The sequence below is a fragment of the Glycine max genome, chromosome 13, assembly GCF_000004515.6.
Source record: "Glycine max cultivar Williams 82 chromosome 13, Glycine_max_v4.0, whole genome shotgun sequence".
Taxonomy (NCBI): Eukaryota; Viridiplantae; Streptophyta; class Magnoliopsida; order Fabales; family Fabaceae; genus Glycine; species Glycine max.
Genome location: NC_038249.2, coordinates 42,405,531 through 42,427,187, shown reverse-complemented (window position 1 = coordinate 42,427,187; position 21,657 = coordinate 42,405,531). Strand labels below are relative to the sequence as shown.

The window sequence follows — 21,657 nt, the reverse complement described above, 5'->3', positions numbered from 1 at the left end:
AAATGTGGAAACAAATGGAGAAAGAAAAATAGTAAATAGTAGTTTATTGCATTTTCATTAACCGACCTAAGAGTAGATTACTAGTTACAAGACACTTTCTGGACATTGCTTAAGCAGGAGTCCAAGCAGAAATGGCATTCAGAATACGCCCTTTCCACCCCAGCCAAACCCACTTGCCATCCTCAGCCACCACAAAATCTTTTTGATATTCCTTCTTCACCATTTCTTTTTCATCATTCACCAATAGAGGATCAAATCGGACTTGCTTGAACCCAGCTCTCTGGTTCCTAACCTGCCACTGCTTATAGGTCTCAGGTCTCTCAACCCTCTCAGCCCCTTCACACGCTATAACATTGATGGCATCTCTTCCAAACAACCCATTCTCAAGCATCACTCTTTCCGGGTCTTCACGAGGCACATTAGCTTCAAACATATCAAACAGTGATGAGAAGTGGTAGAGTGCCTCCCTAAACCGAGTCAGGAAAAAGGGTGCATTGTAAGTGCCATTGACCACCCCATGGATGAACATGTTTGGATTGATCCTCCTTATCAACTTCAACACGGCATCTCTTGGAGACTTCACATCCACAGTTTCATCAGGCAAGTTCTTCAGCCGGTAGAAGCAGCTAACAACAGTTACTTCATTCCTGTCTATCTTGAGATCTGCAAGTTTTATAGTTTCCCATTTCTGTGCAAGACAATTGTATTCAAAAGGTACCTTGAACTTCTTGCAGTAGTTTGCCAAACGCCGCCCGGTCTCCTCAACCCTTTCTGCAGGCCGAAATCCTGGCTGAGGAAGTTCGATTCCTGTTATACGAAGCCTCGGAGGACCACCATGCCTTTCTGACAGCTTCTTGATAAGGCAAGGCCACTGAAAACCATAGCAAATGCCAAAATCAATAATATGAACACTGCCCTCATTTCCCACAAGACTAACAATTGTCTTGGTTGCCAAATAATTTGTCAACCTCTGCAAAGGAGAGGATGTAACATAAAGTTTGTAAGCTTTCAACATATCGGCGGAAGTTGTTCCTTCTAGGGGCGTGTATGATGGAGTCCCAGCAGCCAACCTTATCTGAAGGCCATTGGCAAAGTAATGAGCCAAACGCTGAAGTCCATCTCCAAAAGCTGAAGAGTGTTGCCTAATCTGGCTGAGTAAGTCATTTGCGTTCCTTTGGTCAAAGCTTGCCACGGCCTGTGCACATTGAGTTAGAAGGGTCCATAAATCTACAGCTGTACCGGCTTTGGCAGACACTTTCTTTGAACGTGATCGTGTCGCCTTTCCATTGGACCCTCCTAAATCAACACTTTGTGATGGTTCAGTAGCAGCACAAAGGAGGGCTTGGCTTCTTCCAGATTGACAAAGCAGCACCTCATCTAAGATCTCTGGTGACTCTGACTCGTCCGAAAAGACGGCTGAAACCTTGCTGCCTCTTCTCCCTTCCTGTTCATGAGAAGCATAATCATCCATCCCATGGCTTCTCTTTTCTCTTGGTGCTGAAGCAGAAGAACCCTCTTCCACCATCAGTGGCTTGGTCTGAGACTGAGACTGGAAGAGATTCCAGGTTCCGTCATGAAAATAGCCAGCAGCTTGTGACTCCCCAAATGGATCATGAACCAGAGGGGTTTGTAGTTGTAAGAAAGAAGAATCAAATTCACCAACACCGTTGACCAATTCAGACTCACATGAATTATCAGTGGTGCAGCTCTCAAAGCTAACAGTGCGACCATAATTTTCATCAGAGAAACAAGAAGAAGGGTTTTGATGGAGAAGGGCATCATGGAAGGATTTTTCAGCAGCCTGGAGTCTCAAACATTCCTGCAACATGCAGGGTTTGCGCTCCAAGTCGTCTTCCTCGTCCATGAGTATGTCGCTTATGTATCTGAGGATTGGGTTGGAATATTTGGTTACCTCTGTGGATTCTCCACCTGAGCTTGTGCCGGAAGAAGGGGAAGATGAATCATCAAACTCAAAGTCAAACCCCTTCTCTACTTGGTCCTGATTTGAAAATACTGAGATAGGACCACCAAAGTTTTGCACAAGAGAGTTCATGTTGAACTCGACCAAGAAATTAGAAGACATGTACCTCAAGAGGTGAAAATTGTTTCTATGAAGTCAACAATAATTGACTAGGAATGTCAATGAAACTTTGCACGGAACCAACGACAGAACAAGAAACAGAAAAAGGAACTGGATCAGATGACCGAAAAGAGATCAATACAATATTAATAGCAGGCAAGATTCAGAAATCGAAATATCTGCCTCTAGTGATGATAATCATTTTATACAACATAAGAAAAGAATGAAGGTGAATCAATTAGAGCATATAACTATAGAACCTGATGATGAACCAAACCAAGTAGTATCTCGTAGACTCAGACAATCTCCAACTGATCCAAGTGTAACCAACACTCTTGGATGATAAGGGGTCGCACCTTTGTTATATAGAATTTATAAAATGATCCATTTTTTATTTTTAACTAAGGAAGGTTCTGGGAAGGAGAGTCAAAGCCGCCAAGCCACTTTTAAGACTATATTTTAATGTAGATTAGCATACTCTTATATCTTTCCAGCATTACAACATAGAGATAATACAATTTTTTTATCCCTAAACAAAAGATTTAATTATATTATATCTATTTAAATATTTAATAAACACTCTTTTTCTTTCTTTCTTTTCCTCTCACCATGATATTTGTGTGAAATAGCTAGTAAAAAAAGTATGTATTAAGTTATATTAATTAAAATTTATTTAAATGTGTAATAATTTTTTTTATCATTGATAATGATATGAAATATTTAATAATTAATCTAATCTTTGAGTAAAGACTTTTTCAATCATGTTTTTTTATCCACGATATAAAACACAATCATCAGACCTTATTGTATAATCAAAATTAATTTTTGATATTTTAAAAATTAAATTTCCCACATAATTTACAACTTAAATGATGCAAATATGATTTTATTTGGTAATACATTTGACATGTTTTTTTTAAGGATACGTTTGACATACTTATACATATTATACATATGAACATTGAATAGTTATTTTTATTGATAGTTCAGTATATACGATATTTATGAATTTATAGTTTATTTTTTAATATTTAAATTTTAATAGCTTTTTCTATTTTATTAAAAAACTATAAACCTGTAAAATAATTCAACTTTAATCAAACATTTAAAATTATCTAATATATATAATATTCACTCATAAAATATATTATCAATTAATCATTCAGAATTTAAATTAAATAAATACTATAAAAAATTCATTTGAATATGTAACATTAATTATTAAAAGTGGAGATAATAAACATTATAAATATCATGCTATAATGAAAGTCATATAAACTATTTAAAGAATGTTGTAGTTAAAAAAAAACATTTAGCATGTATGCATATAATTTTTATTGTTTTATTATTAATTTAATAATTTTTCAAAATAAAATGATAAAAAGATTTTAAAAAAATATTGTACCTAATATGTTTAATTAGAATAAAAAAAACTATTGTACTTTATATATATTTGCCTAAACTTCCACGTGATTGTGAATATTTGATTTTGTTTCTTTTTCCCTCGTCAAGGGTCTGAAGTCTGAAGGTTCTCTATTTATGGTTTTACTATCTAAATGTTCCTCATGGCTTGGTCTTTTTTTAAGGACAACTATTGTAAAATTTCCTCAGACGATGACTTTCTGAAAGTGAATTTTAATTCGATTCTGGTTGCATTGTTTCAGAGAAAATAGCTTTTCTGTGGAAGGTTGATAGCAACATCCAAATAACAGAACACATAGAGACTGCAGCAGTCCCAAACTACACAACAGACAACAAAGAGGAATTCACAGCTATGAATAGCAGAAGCAAACGTGACACTCACAGGCCCAAATACCTTGCAGATTACGTGTGAGAACATGCCCATTACACAGCTTCTAGAATCTTACTCATTAAGCGCCAAAAGTAATTTCCCACGTTTTAATTGATACCTGTAATAGTTTTACAAATTCGAAAGTCTGTTATAACAACTTAGCAGAAAATATCTTGTAGAAAGGCTATATAAAGGAAGCAATAGAATAAAATGGGTATCAGAACCATTCCAATATAATTTTTAGCTTATCTTTTAGTTCCTGTAGCTATCAAACTGGTCCGACCTGCCTCGCCCCATGCCTGAGCATCACACGCGTCAAGTCACTCTCGATAAACTTGACGATGCTGTCCAACGCCTTTCGCAGGGTCAAATCTCCCTTACCGAAGGCCAGGCTTCCTTGTCTCAGAACCACCATTCCCTCAACATCAAAATAGACAACATCCATGCCTCCCTCACCACCCAAATCGAGTCCCTCTTTGACCGCCTCGCCGCCGTCGCGGTCCCTCACTCTTCCCCCGTCTCCGCCACCCAACCTCCCCCTTCCCCAATTTCACGCCACCATCATTTGAAGCTTGATGTCCCGCGATTCGATGGCCACGACCCCCTCGGATGGATATTCAAGGTGTCCCAGTTTTTCGACTACCAGGGGATCCCAGAACCCGAGCGCCTTACTATAGCCTCCTTCTACATGGACGGCCCGGCGCTTTCGTGGTACCAGTGGATGCACCGTAACGGGTATTTCCCCTCCTGGCCCGCGATGCTCCAGGCTCTCGAATCAAGGTTCGCCCCTTCGTTCTATGATGACCCTCAGGGCAGTCTCTTCAAACTCCAGCAAACCGGCTCTGTCACAGACTACCTCACCGCCTTCGAACGCCTCGCCAACCGCACGATTGGTATTGCTCCCTCCTCCCTACTCAGCTGCTTCGTTTCCGGCCTTATCCCCGAGCTCCGCCGCGAGGTCCAGGCCTTACGACCCATGTCCCTTCCTCAGGCCATCGAACTCGCCCGTCTTCAGGAGGATAAGTTGATCGACCGCCGTCGCGGGTCCCGTCCTCCGTTCCCAGCCCCGCCGCATCCCTCCCCTGCCCCACCACAATCATTTTCCCCAAAACCCACTACATCACCTTTCCCCAAATCTCCTACCCCTCTCCCTTCCCCGCGCATCCCCGTCAAACGCCTCTCCGCCGAAGAGTTAGCCATCCGCCGCGATCAAGGCCTTTGCTACCACTGTGACGATAAATGGTCACATGGTCATCGTTGCCGGTCTCGATTACACCTACTCCTAGCTGACGAAGATATTGAGAACCCTAATATTCCCCCGGACCCTAACCCAGACCCTCCTCTCGTTTCCCAGATCAGCCTCAACGCCATGGAAGGAACAGTTGCTCCCCAGACGTTTCGCCTCCTCGGCATGATTGGCCACCATCAATTGATTGTTCTTGTTGACGGTGGAAGTTCTCATAACTTCATTCAGACTCGAATAACGCGCTTCTTGGCTCTCCCCACTGCCCCTACCCCGCCGTTACGTGTCATGGTAGGAAACGGCAATACCTTAGATTGTGACACCCTCTCTCCCCAAACCCTTATCTCCCTCCAAGGGCATGACTTTGCTCTTGACCTCTTCCACCTTCCCCTCTGCGGCGCCGATATAGTCTTAGGGGTTCAGTGGCTGAAACTCCTTGGGCCCGTTACCACGGATTACTCCGCGCTGACCATGACTTTTCCCTACTTGGGCCACACTATTACACTATTTGCTGACGCACCCCCCACCTTAACCTCAGCCTCGGCCCATCAGCTTAAACGTTTTGCCCAAACTCACAGTATTTCCGCATTATACCACATAACCCCCATACCGGCCCAACCCATCTCACCTTTACCAGCTTCACCCCCTACCCCTCCCTCCATCACCATCGTCCTCAACCGTTATGCCTCCATTTTTACTGAACCAGACCATCTACCTCCTTCCCGCAACATCCAACATCACATCCATCTCCTTCCTAACTCCACCCCCGTCAATGTAAAACCTTATCGCTACCCCCACTTCCAAAAAACCGAAATCGAAACCCAGATTTCCTCCATGCTAGCTTCTGGTCTGATTCAGCCCAGCCATAGCCCTTTCTCATCCCCGATCCTATTAGTCAAGAAAAAGGATGGATCCTGGCGGTGTTGCGTGGACTATAGAGCCTTGAATTCCATTACGGTTAAAGACCGATTTCCCATGCCCACAATCGATGAGTTGTTGGACGATTTGGGCAAGGCTTCATGTTTTTCGAAGCTCGATTTACGGCAGGGTTTCCACCAAATTCGGATGGCAGCTTCCGATATCCCCAAGACGGCTTTTCGCACTCATCAGGGTCATTACGAATACTGCGTAATGCCTTTCGGCCTGTGCAACGCACCTTCAACCTTCCAGGCGGCCATGCACGACGCCCTCCGGCCATTCCTGAGGAAGTTTGTCGCCGTTTTCTTCGACGACATACTGGTTTACAGCCCAGACATTCCCACCCATGCTTCTCATCTGGACTCTGTACTCTCCACATTACTTGCCAAACAGTTCTTCCTCAAAGCTTCTAAGTGCCTTTTCGCCCAATCTCAGCTCAATTATTTGGGACATATCATCTCGGCACAGGGCATTGCTCCAGATCCGGATAAAGTCCAGGCCATGCTTGATTGGCCGATTCCCACCACCACCACGGCCCTTCACGGATTCCTCGGCCTCACCGGCTTTTATCGTAAATTCATTCAGGGATACGCTTCTGTAGCCGCTCCTCTTACCGCACTTCTTCGCAAGGACCAATTTCTCTGGTCCCCGACAGCATCCACGGCTTTTGACACCCTCAAGACCTTAATGACCCAAGCTCCAGTCCTAGCTACCCCGGATTTTTCTCTGCCATTTATCCTGGAAACGGACGCGTCTGCGGTGGCTATCGGGGCCGTTCTCCTCCAGCGACACCACCCCATCGCCTACTTCAGCAAAGTACTATGCCCTCGTTTACAACGGGCATCGGCGTACGTCCGTGAACTTCATGCCATTACGGCTGCCATCCGCAAATGGCGTCATTACCTCTTGGGCTCTTCATTCACCATCCTTACCGACCATAGGAGCCTCAAGGACCTTATGTCGCAAGTCATTCAGACCCCGGAGCAGCAGACTTACCTCGTGAAACTCCTGGGATATGATTACGACATCAAATATAAGCCGGGAAGCTCTAATATTGTTGCCGACGCGTTGTCTCGTCTTCCTCAGGGCGAATGCTTTTCCTTCTCAGTCCCACACTACGACTTTATGGATAAGCTCCGCCACACGCTTATGCAGGATCCCCAGTATCGGGACTTAGTACACCAAGTTCAGTCTACACCCGCGGCTCATCCTTCCCTGTCGGTACACAACGATTTACTTTTCCGCCATCACCGACTTTGGCTTCCTTTCCCCACTCATTTCACTGAGGTACTTATGGAGGAATTTCATTCCACTCCCCTTGGGGGACACACCGGCGCCACCAAAACTCTTCACCGCCTTCGTCAAAGCTTTGACTGGCCCAACATCCGTTCTGATGTCCGCCGTTTTGTGGCCCAGTGTACTACCTGCCAACAGACGAAGTACGAACCACAGAAGCCACCGGGCCTGCTTCAACCCATTCCCCTCCCCTCCGCGGTATGGGAAGATCTATCTATCGATTTTATAACCGGTCTTCCCCTTTCGAAGGGATACACAGTCATTCTAGTAGTTGTAGACCGTTATTCGAAGGGTGCTCACTTTGGTCCATTACCCACCAGTCACACGGCTCATACGGTTGCTTGCCTCTTCTTTGACATGGTTTGTAAACACCATGGTTTTCCCCGGAGTTTAATCTCCGACAGGGACGCTCTGTTTCTCAGCAGCTTCTGGAGAGAACTCTTTAAGCTTAGTGGCACTAAGTTACGGATGAGTACGGCATACCATCCCCAGTCCGACGGCCAAACCGAAGTGGTCAACCGCGTCCTGGAGCAATATCTCCGCTCATTCGTGCATCACAAGCCCCATCACTGGTCTCGCTTTTTATCGCTCGCTGAATGGTCTTACAATACCACTGTTCATTCTAGCACGGGCTACACCCCCTTCGAAGTTACCTACGGCAAAGCACCCCCTTCTCTAATTGACTATGTCCGCGGGACCTCCCCTATTGATGCTGTCGATTCCATGCTAACGGATCGCACTGAACTTCACAACACATTACTCCGGCGTCTTCGCAAAGCTCAAGAGTTCATGACGACTTCTGCGAACAAACACCGCCGTGATCTACAATTTTCCGTCGGAGATTGGGCTTATGTCAAGCTTCGACCCTATCGACAGAAGTCCGTAGCTCCTGCCTACTCCAAACTCTCCAAGCGCTACTACGGTCCTTATCAAGTGATCGAACGCATCGGCTCCGTCGCTTATAGACTCCAGCTTCCTCCGTCGTCTCGCATCCATCCGGTGTTCCATGTCTCCCTGCTGAAACGTCACCAGGGCCCTCTTTCCCTTACCTCCGCTGCCCTACCACCGTCCAGCGTGGAACATCATCCCCTCGTCACTCCTTTGGCGTTCTTAGATTGGCAATGGGACACCTCGGTTACCCCGGCGGCTCGCAAGGTGTTGGTTCAGTGGGCGGGTCTTCCTCCAGAGAACGCCTCATGGGAGTCTTGGTCCGATGTGAAGCACACTTTTAACCTCGAGGACGAGGTTCCTTTTGAAGGGGAGGGCGATGATAGCAACATCCAAATAACAGAACACATAGAGACTGCAGCAGTCCCAAACTACACAACAGACAACAAAGAGGAATTCACAGCTATGAATAGCAGAAGCAAACGTGACACTCACAGGCCCAAATACCTTGCAGATTACGTGTGAGAACATGCCCATTACACAGCTTCTAGAATCTTACTCATTAAGCGCCAAAAGTAATTTCCCACGTTTTAATTGATACCTGTAATAGTTTTACAAATTCGAAAGTCTGTTATAACAACTTAGCAGAAAATATCTTGTAGAAAGGCTATATAAAGGAAGCAATAGAATAAAATGGGTATCAGAACCATTCCAATATAATTTTTAGCTTATCTTTTAGTTCCTGTAGCTATCAAAGGTCCAGAATGTGCCAACATGTGCAAAAGGTGTGGAGGTTTGGAGGAGGCCACGATCCACACGATTCTAAATTGGATATATCAGTGTTTCACCTGCTGGTTTAGATTGAATGCTTTGAGATTAAAGGGCTAAAACAAAGCCTGGTGACTTTGCTTTTTTATCATTATATGTTGTATTTTGTGAAACTGTTGGTTTTTGGAAATTTGCTTTTATCTATCAAATATGTTATTATATTAAAATGTAACGTGGTTACAAGTGAAATATTAATTCATTTCTGTAAACCCTATAATTTTGAACCTCTCTTTTCGTACTTTTTTATTTGCTATTTTGATCTCAGAAAGGATTCATCAGCCAATTATCCCTTGATGCGAAATTGTGTGTTGCGTACATCAATGGACAAGATTTGAGTTGGCTTCCAAATGACGATTCAGACTTGAGACCTTTTTGTAAAACTTGTAGAGAAATAGGGATACCATACCAGTCAAACTGAAGTTGAAATTAAAGTAATGCTGCATGCAATCAAAGCTAGCAAGGGTGGATTTGTGCATTCGCTAGATTGGACTAGTTTGTGGAAACCCCACAACTTTTATTGAAAGCCTTTTGAAATGGTGCGAGTCATTGATAAATTAACTTAACTGGGAAAGCTCTTATTATTTACAACAAACAAGCAAAACAGACAATACAGTTTGTAGTGCAGAATTGAGGAGCAGATTGTGAAGGCTGACTTATTTCTCACAGAAGACAGTGCAAAACGTGGCTCATTAATGAATATGTCCTTATCTAATTCATAATCGAGACAGTATTGTATGCTACTTTTAGTCAAATGTAGCTGCTGTTTGATTTGTTCCTATGATTTACTAGATTTGGTCTCCTATGTGGTGTCTTTTTTTTTTTTCTTTTTTTCTTCTTCTGCCTTTCCTTACAATACGACTCATACAAGCCAGGAAGTAAATAGAACAGCAATATCAAAAATGCGAAATCAAATGGAGAAAAAGAAATAGCAGAGAGAAGATTATTGCATTTCCAGTTACAAGACACTTTCTGGACAATGCTTAATCAGGAGTCCATGCAGAAATGGCATTCAGAATACGCCCTTTCCGCCCCAGCAAAACCCACTTGTCATTCTCAGCCACTACAAAATCTTCGTGATATTCCCTCTTCACAATATCCGTAGCATCAACCACTAACTGAGGATCCAAAGGGACTTGCTCGAAACCAGCTCTCTGATTCCTAACCTGCCACTGCTTATAGGTCTCCGGTCTCTCAACCCTCTCAGCCCCTTCACACGCTATAACATTGATGGCATCCCTTCCAAACAACCTTTTCTCCAGCATCACTCTTTGCGTGTCTTCACGAGGCACATTAGCCTCATACACATCAAACAGTGATGAGAAGTGGTGAAGTGCTTCCCTGAACCTAGTAAGGAAAAAGGGTGCACTATAGGTACCATTGACCACCCCATGGATGAACATGTTTGGATTGATCCTCCTTATCAACCTCAACACAGCATCTCTTGGACACTTCACATCCACAGTCTCATCAGGCAAGTTCTTCAGCCGGTAGAAGCAGCTAAACAGTTACTTCATTCCTTTCTATCTTGAGATCTGCAAGTCTTATTGTTTCCCTTTTTGTGCAAGGCAATTGTATTCAAAAGAGACATTGAACTTCTTGCAGAAGTTTACCAAACGCCGCCCGGTCTCCTCGACCCTTTCTTTAGGCCGAAAACCCGGCTGAGGAAGATCAATTCCTGTTATACGAAGCCTTGGACGATCACCAAGCCTATCTGAGAGCTTCTTGATAAGGCACGGCCACTGAAAACCATAGCAAATACCAAAGTCAATAATATGGACGCTGCTCTCATTTTTCACAAGACTAATGATTGACTTGGTTGTCAAATAGTTTGTCAACCTCTGCAAAGGAGAGGATGTAACAAATAGTTTGTAAGCTTTCAACATATCAGCAGCAGTTGCCACTTCTAGAGGCATATATGATGGGGTCCCAGCAGCCAATCTTATCTGAAGTCCATTGGAAAAATAATGAGCCAAACGCTGAAGTCCATTCCCATAAGGTGAAGAGTGTTGCCTAATCTGGCTGAGTAATTCATTTGCATTTCTTTGGTCATAGTTTGCCACTGCTTGTGCACATTGAGTCAGAAGGGTCCATAAATCTATAGCTGTCTCAGTATTGGAGGACACTTCCTTTGAACGTGCACGTGCTTCCTTTCCACTGGACCTTCCTAAATCAACCCTTTGAGTTTGTGATGGCACAGTAGGAGAACTATAGAGTGGTTGACTTCTTCCGGTTTGATAAAGCAGCACCTCATCTAAGATCTCTGGTGGCTCTGACTCGTCATAAAAGACAGCTGAAACCTTGCTGCCTTTTCTTGCTTCCTGTTCATGAGACTCATAATCATCCATCTGATGGTTTCTCTTTTCTCTTAGTGCTGAAGCTGAAGAACCCTTTTCTACCATCTTTGTATGAGACTGAAAGAGATTCCAGGTTCCATCAAGAAAATAACCAATAGGACGTGACTCCCCAAATGGAGGATCAGGAACTGCATCTGGGGAATCAACTAGAGGGGTTTCTAGTTGTAGGAAAGAAGAATTAAATTCACTCACACCGTTGACCAAGTTAGACTCACATGAATTATCAGTGGTGCAGCTGCCATTGCTCTAAAAACTTGGAGTGCGACCAAAAATTTCATCAGAATGTATGATGCCAACGCTTTCATCACGGAAAGGAGAAGGGTTTTGATGGAGAAGGACATCATGGAAGGATTTTTCAGCAGCCTGGAGTCTCAAACAATCCTGCAACATGCAGGGTCTGCGCTCCAAGTCATCTTCCTCATCCATGAGGATGTCGCTTATGTATCTGAGGATGGGATTTGAATACTTAGTAAACTCCATGGATTCTCCACTTGAGCTTGTGCCGGAAGAAGGGGAAGATGAATCAACAAACTCAAACCCCTTCGCTACTTGGTTCTGATTTGAAAACACAGATAGTACCACCGAAATGTTGCACTCAAGAAGAATGTTTATAAGAAGAGATGTTGAACACTAACAAGAATATCAGAAAAATGTTTCTAAGAAGTCAACAGTATGTGACTAGGATTGTCAATCAAACTTGAAACGGAACCAAAGACAGAACATGAAACAAGAATGGGAATTAATGAACAAGGTAAGAAAAATAATCTAGGAATCAATAATATAGCAGGGTAGATTCAGAAATTTAAATAGCTAGCTAGATGCCTCTAGTGATGATAATCATTATATTCATCATAAGAAAGGAATAAAAGAAAATCTATTAGAGTAAAAACATGATATAGACCCTGATGAATGAAACTAACTAGGGACAAACCAAGTACAAGTTTTGTTGCAGAGTATCTCGTAAACTCTCAGAAAATCTCCAACTGAAGTGTAACCGACACGGTTCGGTGATATGCGGTCCTACCTTTTCTTATAAAATGATGCATTGTTTTTGTATTAAGGAAGGACAGTCAAAGCCGCCAAGCTCCATTTGGTACTACTTTAACGTAGACAAAGCATATCTTATGTGCATTATGAGATAAAATCCCTAAATACATAAAATAATGTTTACATATCCTTTGGAGAGGTTCTTATAGGATCTGATTCAGCCATAACTGCCACTTTTCCTCCTAATTTCTAGTTTGGGCTTTTAGCCAAATACGCACCAAAAAAACAACTTTAATTTCTGCACCAAATACACACGAAAAATTATTTTTAAATATTATATGTTTGACTTTAAAATAATGATATTGTACCAAAAAAAAATACATACATGATAGAAAAAGTATGTAACAAATTATGTTAATTATATCTTTATCGAAATGTCCCATAAACAATTTTTTTTACATGTATTTAACTATTTGCACTTCTAAAATCATGTGTATATAATCAAAATTATTTTTTTGAATGATTTTGCCAAGTTAATTAGCTTTTGTAATGCATTGCCCACACACAATTTTCAACTTAAATAACGCAAATGTGATTTTATTTTACAATGCATATGAATAATCATTTTTAAATGTTATAACTATTTTTAATTAAAAACTGTTAATGCTTACTAAATAACATGGTCAAAATCCATATCCATACTATAAAAAACTAAAGTTGAGAAAAATATTTTTTATATACAGCATTAAAATTCACGTGTCACCCACAAATTGCACAATTTCTTTAATTCAGCATAGGTTGCTGATAAAAGGAAAATGATGGTCGGGCATGGCTAGTAGTAGTCACTGTCACCCACACGGGAGATATAAGTGCTAAGTGTTATGTTATCCAGTCTCCATTCCATGAATATAAGTTGTAAATTAAAATAATAAATAAACAAAGAATTCCTAGTCACCAAACCATGCGAAGCAGTCAAAAGTACACATGTGGCGACATGCAGGTGAATCCTTGACCTCTAGTCATTCAACACATCCCTTTCCTAAAGAGATTTTTATTTATATATTTTTTTATAAATAAAAGAAAAAGAGAAAAAAAGATAATTGTTAGCATACTCTAGTGAGAACATAAAAACAACAAATAATAATCATCTTATTAAGATTAAACATAAAAGATAATTAAGATTAAAATATTTAAAATTTTAAATTAAAATCATCAAATATCTAAAAGATTAACAAAAAAAGCAAATAAATCTATAAAGATATTAATCATCATTCTCTAAAATATCTCAATTAATTTATTATCATCATGATTGTCATTAACGCCACTACCACAACCTTGGTTGTCTGTCGCTGTCACCATCATTGTCGTCAACTATCATCACCTCCACCACCATAATCATCAGTGTAACTGTCGTCACCACCATTATGACCACCGTTGCAGTCATCACACGGTTATCGCTACCACCATCATTATTATCAATTGTCACCACCATCATTGCAAACCACGACGACGACGACAACGATGGTGACAATGACGACGATTATGACAACAAAAGTGATAGTAGTCATGATGATGAATTAACGATAATTAAGATATTTTAAGAATTGATTTATTTGATGAATCTTTTAGAAATTCAATGGTTATATTAGATTTTAATTTTAATTTTTAAATATTTTAATCTTAACTATTTATTATTTTTAATCATAATATAATAATTATTATTAATTGTTCTCATATTTTTTATAAGTGTTTTAACTGAGTCGTATTATATATATATAACTCTTTTGTATGAGTTTGCATTCGTATTAGAGTATTAAACTAATATTTTTCAATGTGAACGCGCTCGAATTAATATTCTATGTTTTCTTGCGTCCCATGATTCCACCCCATGGTGTAGTAATCGACTTGTCCTCAACATCTCAGGCAAAAGAAAAGGCATTGGTTGACAACGTATCTTATAGAAAAAGGGAACATTCAAAGCAAAGTTTTTCTTATTATTGTTTTTCTATGCATAATAACATAATGATTTTGACGCGGTTCATGTTATATGACGTCCCTTTGAAACTTCAACTATGTCCTACTATGCTTTAATAAAGTGTAAGATAAATCCAGATACAGCCCCCTTGATCTGTGTTGACTTTCTCTTTGTTTTGTTTCTCCTTTTATATGGATGCCAAAATCAATTAATAATTTCTGCATCATGAGAAAACATTCAACCAACACACTAGCTTTACCACTAGTGTTTTATTTTTCCATATCTAAAAAAAGATAGCTACAATTTTGTCCGATTACAACGGTGACTGTAATGAAATAAAATAGAAGCTTCTATGAATAATTTTGTGAAAATGAGCAACAATATTTACACTCTCATTTTTTTTAACACCTAATTAAGTACTCATCATTTTTCTCCATCTCTTTTATTTTTTTCACATTATATTAACATTTATATTTTTCTGATTTTTTATTCGGTGTCTAATAACATACATATCGAGTTTCTATGAATAATTTTAATCAAGAGGATATTTCACATATCAACTTATGTTCACTTAGGAGAATTAATTCTAACTTAAAAGTTTGAACTCTACGAGCTGAGGTAAGGCAAGGAACACATCTTTAATACCAACGGGTCAATCTGGAGTACCTCATCACTAATCTGCCTGCATACTGATTATATCAATAATTTGAAATTTTTATGAGAGATTATAAATACTTTTACGAAAGAGAATCTTATTCGAGTTTTCGAGTTAATAAAAATTACTAAATAGTAAAAAATATCGTATACCTCCAAGATAGCAGTTTCCTTTTTGCAACGAATCGAATCTACATTTTTTAGACAAATGAAATATCGAATCTACATTAGAATTAGAATATATGGCTATAATTTATCTTGAGGGATGGATGAAGCGATTATTCCCTAACTAACGTCCACAATGCATCTCATGATGAGACTGCCTACCTGAAAACACTCCAAGCAGTCACTTCGGTCCTTGATTGAATGATTGATTCAAATGCTATAACCTAAGAACCTGGACAAGAAGTCGATCTTGACTGTTATTTTTTATTCTTAAAATAAAGTGATCATTTGGTTGAATGAGACAAGGACAAGAAATTTTAAACTAAGAACTCTCATAAATGTGCCCTTGAATATGAGTTTCCAACATGGATTGCACCTAACAGCACTTAGTGTAATAATTAAGAAATTAGATCAAATCAAATTACCCACACTGCCATGCTTAATCCTTTTCACGACAGATGCATGCCCCCATGACCATGAGATCAAAATGTGTCGTCCAGCACTAACAACAACAAAGTGGAAAGAAAATATCAATCATAACAATCATGGGACGGGGGAAAGCTACGTTCAAGAAAGCCAATCCATCACGAGCAACAAAAAACACACACACACACACACACATATATATATATATATATATATATATATATATAAGAGCCACGCACTCAAGGAATTTAGGAAATATATATCTCGATCTAGAGAATACGTCCTATGTATGCGTTAGCAAGACCATGATTTTGGATAGGATTTGAATTCTCTATAGTAGATTATTTGATACAAACAATTTTAATCAGTAGTTGATATTTTATCATATGCATGATTTATTATCCATGTGCATGTGCATATAATATTGATTGTTGATTTGTTCATTAGTAATTGAAAAAAACTTTATTTTTAAAGTAAGATGCTGAGCAGATTTTTTTAGATAGGAGTAATAGAATTATAGAATCAATTATTAAAATTGATTCTTCATATTTTCTCAGGAACATTAACAAAAATCAATAAAGATTGACTCAGAGGATAAGAAACACATTCATATTTCAAAAAAACATAGATTCGATTCTCACTGTGGAAATAAAAATTTTATTGGTAGATAATTTAATATTTTTATAAATATTGTTTGAGTCTTGGGAGCTTTTCTAGTCTAGTGAGCCATCCGAATCTAATTTATTTGAATTTTGATGAAAATGAATAATAATTTTATAAAATTAACTTTATTAAATAAATAAAAATAACATTATTATTAGATTCAAAAACTAAATTAATATTTATTAGAAGTATTTATAAAAAAATTAATTAATGTTATATTAAAAAATGAGATGTGTCACTTATTTTAAAACAACTTTTTTTTTCGAGATGTGGCATTTATTTTAGGATGGAAGTGATATTATTAAAAAACAAACAGCCTCATCATCATCAATAAAAGAAAAGTAAAGAAGAAAAGCAATTGCTGGCCATCCTAAATTCCTTGAAATTGAAAGCACACAACTGTCTTGCTAAAACTTTTCACGTTGAAATTGAAAATAAACTGTCTTTAGATTCCCGTTGTTATGAAAATCGCCTTGTCTTTGTGTCAAATGTAGAAGCTTCTCTTACAGCGTATTTGGAAACACGTCCTAAAACCATGTCTATTTTGAAAAAACATGGAAACTAACATATGGAGCGTGGAAATTTACGTCTGCAACCAAACATGCATTGGTTGCAAAGGGGTGTGCATGGATTAAATTTTTAAGAATCTAATCCATGTTTAGTTTAATGAATTGGATTTTAAATTTATATTCATATTTTTCTAAAAACAATTTAAATTTAAAATCCAATTTCTTTAAGTGAATATGGATTTGGTCATATTTGATCTATATCTACTTAAATGTTATAAAGATTTTTTTACTAATTTTAATAATTAAACGTTAAAAAATGAAAACTTAATACATGTTTAGTTGAACTTGATGAGAATTACTTCAAACACCAAATCTTGGTAACTAAACGCTTATAATTTATCATATACTCTTTTTAATTTATTTCTATATTTGTATCTATATTTATAATCTATAATATATATAAATTAGAGAACTTTTTCAAAGTTAAATAATAAATTATTGATCAACAACAATTGACATAAGTGATAATGACTTACATTATTTAATTATGGTCCATATTCAAAACTAATCTGTCCTTAAGTATGAAATAAATTAAATTGAAAGAGAAATACTTACCTAACATACACCACAAAGATTTATCATGACTTTCGATCGGACTATTTCACACTAACATCATGGTTAGTAAAAAAAAATATTACCACTTAAAAATACACTTTTAATGAAAAGTAAATTATAAATTATTTTATTAGTAGCAATTATTGGTAAGATCAATCGTCAACACGGGTGGCAATTTTTTTTAAAAAAATCTTACTATACTTTTTGGACTAAATTCAAGGAATTGTTATTTGATAAAAATGCAAAAGTATTTACAAACTCAAAGAGAGAGAGTTTTAGAGAGATGGTGTCACTATTAGATTAAGAGAGGGAAAGAATTTTTCTTTTAAAAGAAAGAGGGGAAGAGATGAAGAGTTACAATTTAGAAAAATATTTATTGATTTATAGGACCAAAGAAGAGTTGTTTTTTGATTCAAAATTAAAAGAATTAAATGAGTTAATGAGATTTTTTTTTAATTTCCAAATAGGGGTGGGAATAGGCGGAAAGGCTTGAACCTAGCCTACAATGAATCTTTGAGACCTGAGTCTAGCCTATAGCCTATCAAATGCTTTTATTTTGACTCGGTCTAACCTTTTTAAAAGTCTGGTCTGGCCTGATAGACTTTTTAAAAGTCTTTTTCACACTAAATATTTAATATTTTATGGAAACGTACTAGGAAAATTAAAGAAAAAGAAAAGTCAATCAAAATAATGAGGAATATAAAAGAGCATATAACTCACACCTAAATTGTAATTAGAGTCTTACTTGATTGTAAGAATAGAAATTATAGAACAGTAATGTGTAATCAAAGTCTGATAGTTTCAAAAAAAAATTAATTGTATCCAAAAAATAATATAAGTATATATATATATATATATATATTAAAAAATCTGAGTCTAACCTTTTAATTTATCATATACGCTTATAATTTATCATATACTCTTTTCATTTATAGTGTTGCCACGGTTAATAATAACCTCACGCATAATAGCACACAGTGTTACCACTCAGTTGCAGCATTTGATGGCACATATACTTAATATATGTATATTAATAACAAAAAAATAATTTGATAGGTCCTTATTTCAAATCAATCAAATCAGTAGCTAATGATACAAGATATTATGAAAAAACCTTTTAACCAATTTACTAAGTACTTCTTAGGATCCTGAAGTGCCTATAGTACATGCCGGTTAGAGAGTGAAAAGAAAAGGAAAAGCATCGTAAATAACAATTTTGACTCCTAATGTTCGCGTCCATGTCATTGTAGGATTTAATGCTAATCTGGGAAAAATTCTGGCACTATTATACAGGGTCACTTGGTGCAAACCTGGGAAGAATATTCATCACAGTTCACAACAGCTGAAGGTGACCTGAAACCATCCAAAGAACACAATTAGCTTTTTATTGTTACATAATACATGATGTTCTAGTAACGGCCAAGCATTGCTAGGATTATAACCCAAAACTAAACCAGGATGAATTATAAAAGTGAAAATATTAGATATCTACAGTGATCCTTAGAATCATACCTTCCATCCAGTATGAATTCTGAAACAAGAGTTGAGTCACACACATCATTATGCTGGCACCCAACAAGTTGAAGCATACAAAATGCGACCCTTCCAACCTTGAAGCATCCAGTTTCCATCTTCATCAAAGACAAAATCCCTGTGGTACCATTCCCTTAATTTGCCCCTAAATTTGGTCATTATCTCCTTATCCAGTGGGAGCTGCTTAAAACCAGCTCTAGTATTCCTAGCCTGCCATTGTTTGTATGTCTCAGGCCTCTCAACCCTCTCAAGAGCTTCACATGCTACCACATTCATTATCTCCCGGCCCAAAAATTCTCTCTCAAGCATCAACCTCCATTCATTTTCACGGGATATGAGAGTATCAAACATATCGTAAATTGAAGAATAATGGAACAGTGCCTCCCTGAAGCGTGTGAGAAAGAAAGGAGCATTATAAGATCCATTTACTACGCTGTGAACAAAAATATCTGGTTTCATCTTCCTGATTAAATTCAGAACAGCATTTCTGGGACTGTTCACTTCAATTGACTCGTCAAGCAAATTCTTAAACCTTACCAGACAGTTCACAGCAAGCAGCTCATTGCGCTCAATTTTGAGGTCTTCAATTTGAATGGTTTCCCAGTTTCGCGATGCTATGGCCTTGTACTCAAAGGGAACATTGAAACGCTTGCAATACTTAGCTAGACGACGACCAGTCTCCTCAATTCTTTCAGTCGGACGAAAGCCAGGTTGGGGATACTCTATTCCTGTGATGCGCAGCTTGGGGGGGCCTCCAGGTCTGCGTGATAAAAACTTTATGAGAATTGGCCACTGGAAACCATAGAGGATACCAAAGTCAATAATATGAAGCGTTTCTGCCCCATCAGCTGTTTTCATAATCATCTTATTTGCAAAGAAATGTGCAAATTTCTTGAAAGGGCAAGCAGATATGAAAACTTGGTAAGCTCTCAGGAAATCAGTAGTAGTGAACTTCTTGTAGCTCATATAAAATATTTGGGTGGCAGTTCCATCACCAACTAAGCGAGCCTCGAGAGCATTGGCCACATAATGAGCCAACCTCTGCGAGGCATCACCCAAAGCAGAAGAATGCTGCCTAATCTGCTTCAACAGTTCATTAGCAGTCCTGTTGTCACTGGAAGACACAGCTTGTGCACACAAAATCAAAAGGGTCCTCAAATCCACCGTCTCCTTCTTCCTCCCTTGCCTCTTGGATCGAACCTTCCCTCCATCAGACAAATTCGATTTCTCAGCTTGTGCCACTGATCCATTCTTTTCAGCACACAGTGGCACATTTTCAACACTAAGCAACACCCTGTCAAATATTTCAGATATTTCACTCTCCTCCTCAACACAAACCGCAGACACAGCAGACTGCTTGTTGCTTCTTTCTTCTTCTTCTTCTTCATCTTGGCGCGCATGATTCTTTCTACTCCTCACCCCAATTGAATTCTCCATCTTCAGAGCTACACCTTTTCCCTTTGGCTCTGCAGACACTGCGGTGCTCTCCAACCCAGTGAAAAGCTGAGGCCTCCGAGGAAGAAACTTACTAGCCTCCTCCAACCCTCTTTTAAACTGCAACATAGAGTCAGTATCACTGAAAATATTTTCAGCCAAGAGCTTGGTTACGGAAGAATCCAAATCCACGGTTCCATCATTAATTTTATTCAGAGCATGGGGTGGAACAACAAAAGAGGGCGCGTGGGAAGAAGAATGCAAAGCATCAGAAACAGGTGTATTGGGTGAAGAAGGCTTCAAATCATGAGAATTGGCGGAATCAGAAATGGAATTAGAAGAATTCCCATCAGGGCTCTCAAGCGGGTGCTGATTAGGGGAAAGAGGAAGTGATGGTTCCAATTCCAGAGCCTCATAGAATGATTTCTCAGTGTGTTGCAAGGTCAGAGGGTCATAACACATACACGGTTTCTGCTCAAAGTTCTCTTCCAAGAGAATTTGACTAATGAACTTGAAGGTTTCTGAGAAATCAGTGTCTTCTTCGGGTGAAGGATCAGCCAAAGTCGCCGTGGTAGCGGCGGGGTCGGTGGCGGCGGAACCAGAGGATGAAACAAAGGGCTCCGAGTTCAAAATTGCATTCTGAGAAAGACCAAGTGGGCCCACATCGGAAAAAGCATCATTGAGAAGGTTGGCGTAGTGTCCGTTAAGATCCCAGTGGTTTGATTCATCAAAGTCGTAGCCGCTAATGATAAAGTTTGGATCCATAGAGGCAAGGGAAATATGAAACAAAACAAGTGCGTATGGAGGAAAAGAGAAAACTAACATGTAAGACGAACTGGGGCCATGGAAAACAAAATAAAGAGAGAAATTGAATCCAAACCAAATGGAAGGAAACAAGTGTTGATTAGGAGTGAGCGTTGCAAGTAAAGTGTTTGGGGGAAGTCCAGAAAGAAAGACAAGAGAGGGGAAAACAGAAAAGGGAGATAAATAAAAAAGGTCGCATAGTAATTGGTCAAGCCGTGCTGAGAGTTATATAGGGATGGAGCTTCTGCAGACTCCAGCTATTTTCTTATCATTCACATTCATTTTGTGACACGCGAATCTTCGTCCAAGTAATGGAAATCAGGCAATATTATTATTTCTCCCTCTATTTTTATTTATAAGAGATAAGTTTAAAATAATGATTATATTTTTTTAAGATTTATTTTATAATATTTTTAATTTTCAAAGTGTGTTCATATATTAAAAAATGAGTTCTGTAAAACAAATAAATTATGATTAAAAAAGATTTAAATAA

At 38.7% G+C, this 21,657-nt stretch overlaps 1 pseudogene across 1 annotated transcript; it reads right to left on the bottom strand.

Annotated features, from left to right (window-relative positions):
* Positions 1–29: 29 nt before the first annotated feature.
* LOC100794643 (uncharacterized) lies at positions 30–21,395 on the bottom strand (annotated as a pseudogene). Its single transcript, XR_005887765.1, has 5 exons — positions 18,955–21,395; positions 18,836–18,841; positions 18,704–18,746; positions 10,026–12,029; positions 30–2,059 (listed from the first exon to the last, which is right to left on the bottom strand). The product of XR_005887765.1 is annotated as an uncharacterized protein (transcript).
* Between the last annotated feature and the right edge of the window lie 262 nt (positions 21,396–21,657).